We start from the raw sequence: 9,825 nt of genomic DNA on the forward strand, positions 1-9,825 counted from the left end.
TGCTCCACAGATATTCAACCCCCTTCATTCTCTCCCCTCCCCCTCCCCCTCAACTCTTTCCCGTAAGTCAGACACGTGCCAGAGTAAAGAAAATAGAATGGATGGAGCCATGATTAAAAGCCCAGGGAGATGGTTACTCTCCAGACCTGCATCTGGTACATTGCTGTCTCTGGAGCCTAGAGGAAAACAGGAGAGAAAAACTATATAGTAACAAAACAAAGAGTAGGTCAGGATTCAAAATATCCCATCGCATAAGGGTCAATTAATACCCAGAAGTATTATAAGAGTCAGGCCTGGTCTACACTAGGAGTTTATGTCGAATTTAGCAGCGTTAATTCGACTTAACCGTGCACCCGTCCACACCAGGAAGCTAATTAGTTCGACCTAGAGGGCTCTTTAGTTCAAATTCTGTACTCCTCCCCGACGAGGGGAGTAGCGCTAAATTCGACATGGCTATGTCGAATTAGGCTATGTGTGGACGGAAATCGACCTTAGTAGCTCCGGGAGCTATCCCACAGTGCACCACTCTGTTGATGCTCTGGACAGCAGTCCGAGCTTGGATGTTCTGACCAGCCACACAGGAAATGCCCAGGGAAAATTTGACATGCTCCGGCGCTTTGTGGATGTTCTGCAGGACCGCAGGCAGGAGGACAGAGCACCCCTGCACTGTATCTGCAACCGCCCTCCCCCGCCACAAAATCCCAAACCCCCCTCACCCAAAGTAACAAGAAGGAGGGGCGACAGGGGCCATGAAAACTGTTACTGCACCCCTGCAGAGTGCACAAATACAAGAAGGCTCTCATTCCCTAAATGTTGAGAATTCCTTCCCTTCCTGGCTCACCGAAGCCCCAATCCCAGTTTCATCCCCTAACTGTGTAGCTGATTATTAAAAGTAGTTTGCTGTTAATTACTATTTCCGTCAAGTTTTTCTACAGAAGACTGTCTGTGAAGGGGGAGTGGGGGAAGGGGGTTGTTAATTGCATAGGACAGTCACCTTTACCAGGGTACAGACACGGGGGCAGGATCAGCAGCAGGTCACACACACAGTGCAGTCAGTAGGCACCCTGGTCGGTCTGGGAGGTATTTTCCATGTTCTGTGTGGGTGGGGAGTATGTGACTTTGTGGCATGGGAGGGCGGTTACAGAACTTATGCAGCGGTCCTTGTCCCGGACCACAGAGCCACGCAGCAGGGGAATCTGTAACCGTCCTCCCCTGCCACAAGGTCACGTAGCCCCCGCACACAGAGTCCCGAAAAGGAGGGATGGCAGGCTCCATTGAAACAACCAGTCCGGCACTGCAGACCACTCTAGGAGCAGCAGGAGCCTATCATTCCTCGAGTGTAGAAGCGGTGTTAACATCACTGCACACCCTACCCACCACAGTCTGCGTCCCTGTTTCAACCCTTTAACGCGAATTTATTAATAAAGAAAACATTGTTAATTAACAATGTTCCATTAACTTTATTTTTAAACGTGTGTTGGAAGGGGGGTAACTGTCATCATTCAACGTACTTTCGGACGTCTCAAGGAAGCGCTGTGCATCCGGGAGGCTTTGAAAGCTAGGTTCCTCAGGGAGCAGGGTAACCTGTGACTGTTCAGTTTCTTTACAGAGAAGCTGAACCTGCCCCTGCTTCAGTTACTGTTGACTTTCTTCTGCGGTTACATACCCCGTTCACCACGTTTCCCAAGACCACCCTCAACACATTTTTCCCCCCAGCATGCATTGTGGGGAAATCCCAGAATTCAAATGGGCAGCGGGGACTGCAGGAACTGTGGGATAGCTTCCCACAGTGCACCGCTTCCAATGTCGACGCTTGCCCCGTTAGTGTGGACTCACAAAGTCGAATTAGTGTCCTTAGTGTGGACACACAAATTCGACTTTGTAAGGTCGATTCCACAAATTCGAATTAAGTTAAATCGAACTAATCTGGTAGTGTAGACATACCCTCAGAATCCACTGACTATAGTGATGGTTTTTATATTAAAGGTTATAAGTTAGTGGGTCATCCTGCACACAGCATCCTCAAAGGTTCCAACTTTCTTACAAGCATTCGCTGGTAGCATCTAGGAGTATAGTGGGTTCTGGGTGGCAAGATTCCTGTAGCAGAGAATGATTCAAGAAATGTCTGTTCTCCCTAGCTATGGCAGTCAGGACAGAATTTGGTCCTAAAAGTATGACCTATCCTATTTACTGCGCCTTTCAACAAATGTTTGTGTTTGTAATGAAGTGAATTAATGGCAATGAGAAATCACAGAGCTGCTGTTTTGTAGGCATAAAATAACCTGAAATATTTGTGAAGTACCCAACCCCACTTTTAGTTTTCCAACACTGTTCTGTTCTCTGGTTATAAAAAGCTGATCAATTCCAAATGAAATTACTTATGTGCACGTCTGGTGATGCATTACTGGAATGACCAGACCAAAGATTTCCAAGTGTAACCCTTCTGCCTGTCTGAGTTAGCAGCAACAAGAGCCAGGTTCAGTATCTTGGGGTTCCGTTGCAATAACGGAATGCAAAACCGGCTCGAGCCCCCACCCAGTGACCTGGGACAATTACATACCACCCCCCGGGTGCCTCTAAATGGCAATACTTCCCCTCTCGCAAGCATGGAGTCTGAGTGTAGCAAAATCCTTTTAATAAAGGAGGGAAACAATGCGGCATTATGTTGGGGGAAACACCACAAACAGGATTCATGACACAAACCATGAGCAAAAGACCCACCCTCAAGTAAGTTTGGCAGTTCCTTTTCCTCTCAGGGTCTTAAGTCCAACAACCCAAAATATCACCCCAAAGTCCCAAAAGTCCAACACCCCAAAAGTCTCTTGAGTCCAGGAACCCAAAATTCACCCAAAAGTCCAACAACCCAAAAGTCTCTGTCCCTGGTCAGTGCAGCCCCAGAGTTCAAAAGTTTATCTGCAGGGTTCTCTCCCCACCCAGCCTGGGTGGAAATGGGGGGTGGTGGGGCACATGGGTTGTTAAGGGGCATCTTACATGGTCCAAAGCCAACTATCCTGCCTCTCCATGGGGTTCTGCTTCAGCCTTCACCATGAGCCGCTCCACTCCACCAGCCGTCCCATGAGCTGCTCCAGCCATCCCATGAACTGCTCTGCCTGGCTTCACTCCACTCCACTCCACAGCTGTCCCGCAAACTCCACTCGCTGTCCCATGGGCTGCTCCAACTGCTAGCCATTTAGCAATAGATCTTCAGGCTTCCCCACTAGTTAACACAGCACTCAGTGATCTCAGCTCTTAGTAATTTTAGCTCTTTAGTGATTTCCACTTGTAGCAGAGGAGCCTCAGTGGCCCAAAATGAATTCAGCATAGCAGTGTGTAATTAGACTCTTAATAGAATCAAAATTAGCTCTGCTATTCAACAGTGGAGAAAGAAAGAAGTGTAATTAGTGTGTTTCGGGCCCTCAAAAGGGACCCACACCACCATGTGCACATACTTGCTCCCAGCCTACACCTCCCTCTTTCAATTCACTGGGTTTTGGAACCCATGTACCTTGTCTAGCGAGTGCTACTTAGTTGATGGTGAGTCCCTCTGTCATAAAACAGTTCTACTGGCCTTGATTCACATAATCAGGGTAACAACACTTTATTCTTCCAGCCCCAATAACAGAGAAACTGGGGATCCCACAGCCGCCAAAGTGACCCTTTGGGTGGCTGTGGGCTCATGCTAGGCAGAGTGGGTGTGGCTATGCAAACAAGACCAGCCCCTAAAGTTCTTTTCCACAACTTGCCACAATTCACCACCAGATGTCAGGGTAGAGCCCATCCTGACTCTGCTTACACAAGGATAGTATTTAATGAAACAGGATATTCCTGGGTAACTTTTATTGTATAGACCCAGAAGTTATAAAATGGAGCTGTTGCTCTTCAGTGGATTTTACATCTGGGAATGCTCATATCACAATCTCTGATGGTGAGCTGTATATTATTAACTTGTTTAAAAATGGCCAGGTTCTCTATGAAAAAATGCACATTTGCTTTAATAATATAGGAAATAACAAACTATAGCCTCACACATTCCATTTCACTTAATGTAGATACAATTAGACCTTCTGTTAGATCTTGTTAGTTGTAGAACATTATTGCTAATACACCAGTAAAACTTATTCCCTGCCTAAGTCTTTACAGCGGCGTTTCAGGTTGTGAAACCTACTTTTGGCTTAGAGAGTATACCTCTTTTTAAATGGCCTCTGACCGGAGCACTGGAACGGAGGGACCAGGGGGGCCATAGCCCCCCAACTTTTTACTTGCAATAAGGGCAAGCGATGGAGGGGAGGGGAGAGAGGAGAGATCTCTCCTTGAGGGGAAGAGGCAGTGCAGGAGCAGAACTTTGGGGGAAGGGGAGTGCAAGAGTGGACCTCGGGGGAAAGAAGTGGAGCCACAATTCGGGTGCTGTGTGGGCCCTCCCTCCCCCCACTTTTAGGAAGCTTCTGCCGCCCCTGCGTCTGACTCCTTTTCTTCCCTGTGCTTCCTTTAGGGAGTTTCTAGGTACCATCACCCATTGCTCCCTGGGCAGAGAATTGTTCAAAGTCATTGGCCCTGCTGGAGTAGAACCATTTGCTCTTGCTTGCCAGGCATAGTTTCTCCATTAGGTGTCAAGTTCCTGCTACAACAATGCTTAAAGTCACACTAAAAGTTAAATTGAAAATGGAGTTTGAAATATAACATGGCATTCACAAAACCAAAATAGAATTCATAAATTGACACAGACATAATCCTCAAACTGTCAGAGGGTCCTCAAAATGAATAGTGCTTGAAATGGATCCTGGAACAGATGCAGGAAAAATAAAGTTTTTGCCAAATTAAGAATCCGGATTATCTGTTCCTACAGGTTGGCAAACTGGACAATGAATGGTTCTTCCAGATGCCAATGCCCGCTCCATAGCCGTGAGGAAACGTTTCCTCTCCAAAGGCCTATATAAACTCCACCGAAATCAATCAGAGTCTTTATATGCTTTCGATCATGTAGCTCATCAACTACAGTCTGGCACTGCCCCATGCAGATTGTCAGAGGAATGAACACAGATTCTGTTTTTAGCTTTAAATTTGTAAGCACTGGTTCCATTAGTGTTCTTCAGCATAATTTGTTCAACAAGGCTCTGTGTAGTTGTTTTCTCATCTTAGCTATTTGCTTCTGGGCCAAGAAGGTCCTGGATAAAAACCCTCTTCTGACTCCATACTTTTGGATGATGAAAAAAGTGTTTACTATTTCTGCTTTATAGTATCTGTGCCTTTGTCAACAACTTTGTTGTGCTTATTTCACTTGTTAACTGTTCAAATTGCTTAAGTGTACCCTTTATAGTCTCAGCTGCAATTTACTGAAATGGAACATTTAACTCCTGAGCATAATGCATATTCAAAACTCATTTATTTTTAGTCAGGCATCTTAACATAACAGCATGAGTTCCACTTTGTGACTTCTTGTATTCAGTGAGTGACAAACAGGCCTATTTCTCTCTGCACATTGTGCACTTCAGAAACTGCAATGGATTTAAAATGCTTAAGATGTCCAGTGACTTAATGCAATCATTCCCTTAACTGTTGCAATCATAAAACATCATTACTGCATAGTTGCAGGATGTGTGCACAACAGCTCAAATTATGCACATTACAATGGTCACAAACATTGTGGCAGCTGTCTTTGGAATCTGCTGTATTTCTACAACTTTCAGGAAAAAAAACATTTATTTTGGAATGGTCGTCCCTGTGGATATGCTTTTGTAGGCTTTGCAAGGCAAGTCTGCAATTATTGAACTAAATTCAGTATCAATGCAGTGGACAGCAAGGTTTACTCAAGGCTGGGCTGCATTTCTCTAAGTCCCAACATCAGAGACAAAGGAAATAGATCCTGCAGATTTCATCAGCATTAAAGCTTGTTGACCCACAGTCTCATATGTACTGTCAGATAATAAAGTATGGGAAAGGATTTGATAACATGGTTCCACAATTAATGAAGCTTTCATCCTCTACAATAGTATATGTCTGCATATCAAATATAAGCATCTAACTGAAGGCAATGAAGGTGTTTCAGGACTCATACAAAATACATTTTTTCCAGTCACCTGTGGGCAGGACACTCCTCCATAATCCACTGAAATGATTTTAGTGTTTAATGTTTTCTTAAATCTCAGAAAACAGTGTTTCCTTCATATGAAAGAATAGCTGCTATAAAGACATTAATATTTTAACTACACTTGAGTTGGGCCCATCTCTCTTTATTAATAGTCTGGAGGAAAATTTAAAAAAATCCAGGCAGATAAGATACATTAGGTTTTCTGTGCCACTTTCCTACCAAGGCATATCCTCTTACCTCTCAGAAAAGAATCCACGGAGGGAGGAGGGGGTTGTAATTAAAGCACTGGTTGGGACTCAGGAGATCTGGATTCAATTCCCAGTCTTGTTACAGACTTTCCATGTGAGTCAAATTACTGATTTGCTTTGTGCCTCAGTTCCCGATCTGTACATTTGGGAATAAAACTTCCTTTGTCTATCTTGCCTATTTAGTTTGTAAACTTTTCAGGGCTGGGACTGCCTTTTATATTGTGTTTCTACAGTGCTCAGCACAGTGGGGCTCCAATCTCAGCTGGGGCCTCTAGGCATTGCCACAATACAAAAATAAAATAATAAATAATAATAATAGTTGCTCAAATGAGGTAGTTTGCCATTCTTCACTGACAGTGCTGAGGACAACCGAATAGGGGATACCCTATTCGGGTCCAAACTAGAACCTAGATGGGGAGTAGTGCTTCTGCCCTGTCACCAAGTGTGGCACAGAACAGTGCTGCTGTTACAAAAGGTTTGTAACTAAAGGATGGAACAACTTGGCATCAGATCAAACAAGGAGAAAAAGAAAAACAGGATTTCAATTGGCAAGCCAATTTCTTACTGAATCAACAGGCAGAGAGCTAATTTCCATGGTCTTTTGCTGGCTTTCATGTTGGGGGACTATTTAAAATGGAAGATTAAGTGACCTAGCTCAGGAGTGCCTGGTTGGTCCATAAAATTTATTGAGTTTGCACCAGCTGCCAATATGAACATTTAAAGTGTGTGGATACTAAGCTTGGGCTCTTAGTTTGTGTCTTATGGGCATATTCTTGATCACAAAGGACAGTTTTGTCTACCAAGATGCTGGAATTTATTAACAACATTCAAGAATTTGAAGGCTGTGATCTCAGGAATTTAGCCTCTCTGACACAATAGTGATAAACTACCAATATATCATACGCGGCTCATTATACCTGATGACCAGCAGTTAAAACAGAATAGCCTGCTTGAATCCTTCAGAATAATAAGTAGTGTCATCTCTGTGAATACCTTTTGAACTACAGATAAAGCTTTCGCAAATATGCTACATTTCCTTTCCTATAGTATCTATTTAACCAATTTTTTTGTTTTGGTTTAGTGGAAGTTTTATATTTTACATGCGCCTCATAAAACTAATATTTATAGTGACAGATATTCAAATAATCCTCCTTTCTTTTCTGTTTGTCTTATTTTGATTAAATAAGTTGCTTGGCTTTACTACTGTACAGTTTAATATATGGGACACATGATTAATGACAAGTCTGAATGGAAAGAAGTGGGTGGGGGTGTCTCAGTAACGGAAAATGTTAGATAGTGTGTGAGAGTAATCTGGCAGATCAACTCAGCTACTTTTGAGACATCCCCATCCCAGATAAGTAGTTACACTTGGTAATCTCTGCACTGTGGCACTTAATTTAAGCATGTCACAACTGATCACAGTGATCAGAAGAACAGGCACTGTGTTAAACACATGAATGTCATCCCACTTAATTTCATGCTCTGATCTGAAAGCCCTGATAGCAAAATATCAAACCGGATGGACTGAAGTTGCTTTTGCAAAATCATATTCGCTTTCTTTGCTGCAGGCATTGGAAAGGATATTGTTGATTTGTGATTAGACCACTCATTTCACCAACTTAAAATGTTGTGTATTACAGGAATAAACAGCCTCTTGATTCCCCTAAATTATTTCTTTTAACGTTCAAAGCATTAACAACCGTCTCCCCACCCCAAAGTAACAACAATGATAGTCACTACACTTACAGGTCTAATTTTCCTAAATACATGGGCATCCTTCCCATTAATGTTAACAGAAGTACATAGGGAGGAGGAAAGCCAACATAGAGCATTCTTTTGAGTGGAGTCTACCTCAGCAGCGGCAGGGCTCCAGCAGTGCTTTAAAGGTCCCGGGGCTCCCCGCAGTGGCAGGAACACTGGGCCTTTTAAATCCCCGCCCGAGTTCTGCCACCCCAGGGTAGCGGTGGCAGAGCTCTGCAGCAGCCGGAGCCCCGAGCCCTTTAATTCACCCCTGAGCCCCAGGGCTCCCAGCCGCCTCTGCAGCTGGTAGCTCCGGGGTGATTTAAAGGCTCTGGGGGCTCCCAGCCACAGCCGGAGCCCCAGGGCCTTTAAATCTTGAAAGGTCACGCCTCTTCTGGCTGAGGCCATGCCCCTGCTCAGGACTCTGGCATACTGGTAAGTCCTTTAAGTTACTTTCACCCCTGATGGCACCTCCTCAGTGGGCCCAACATTCAGCAGGCAAACTCTTCTGTATTGTACCTCTTCGTGTTTAGGATTGTCCATTAGGGCCTTTAGTGCATGGCTTCATGTTTAGGCTCTATGCCATGTGATAGGAAGTAGCCATGTACATTTTGCCTGAAAGCAGGCAGCTTTGCTTTGTGTTCCAACTACAAGTATTGTGTTTATTTCCACGCTAGAACTTATTTGTGGTTCTATTTCATGATTACTTGGGTTAGTGAAGACGTGATGGGACCTGGATTTTGTAGTGACATCATTGTGTTCTAGTGGTTAATGTTCCCAGTGCATCACATCCTCAGAGTTACTAGCCACTGATATTGGATAACCATTCCAGTACTGATTTATGTATATTCTTATGCCACTCTGATTGTCATGGTGTCTGGGCAATGCCATATCTGAATTGTCACAAAACCCCCATATTGTCAAAGCAGCATGCAGTGATATAGCCATATAGTTCCCAACAAAGTCAATGGAGACTTGTGTGGTTGAAATCCCCCCTCATTATAAAAACATTTCCTTATATATTAGTCATATGACTTAGTAAGTCATTATGCTGTTTATTGTGGGTATGATTTTCAAAAACGCCTACATGATTTAGAAGCACAACTGGCATTCAATGGAACTTGTGTTCCTAAGTCACGCAGGCACTTTTGGAATTCCCACCCTAGGAAATTTCCACTGCATGGAAATTTCCACTGCATGGAAATGTCAGTACAGAAAGCACATAGGGCCCAGTTTATAATTGTCCTAGAGCACCTTTGTGCCTGCTAAGCACACAGTGTAAGTAATTTCACAGGGAAAAGATTTCTGATACCAGAGGCTCCTTTAATTTAGCAGACAAAGGCATAATGGTTCTTACCAGTGGCTGGAAGTTGAAGCTAGACAAATTCAGACTGGAAATAAGTCACACACATTTTTTTAGTGAAGGTAATTAACCACTTGGACAACTAACCTAGGTTATAGTTATGGCTTTGCCCCCACCGCCAGACTAGCGGCCAGCTGTTGGCCCCAGGATCCCCCAGAGCAGTCACCCCAGGGCCCCAGGAGCAGCTAAGATTTAGTCAGGGGTATTTATAGTAAAAGTCATGGATAGGTCATGGGCCGTGAATCTTTGTTTATTGTCCATGACCTGTCCAATGACTTTTACTGAAAATACCCATGACTAAATCTTAGCCTTAGTTATAGTGGATTCTCCATCACTTGAGTCTGGATATCTTTCTGAAAGATATGCTAAGCTCAGTCAGAAGTTATGGG

Source organism: Mauremys reevesii, linkage group 2 (genome assembly GCF_016161935.1).
Source record: "Mauremys reevesii isolate NIE-2019 linkage group 2, ASM1616193v1, whole genome shotgun sequence".
NCBI classification, from domain to species: Eukaryota; Metazoa; Chordata; order Testudines; family Geoemydidae; genus Mauremys; species Mauremys reevesii.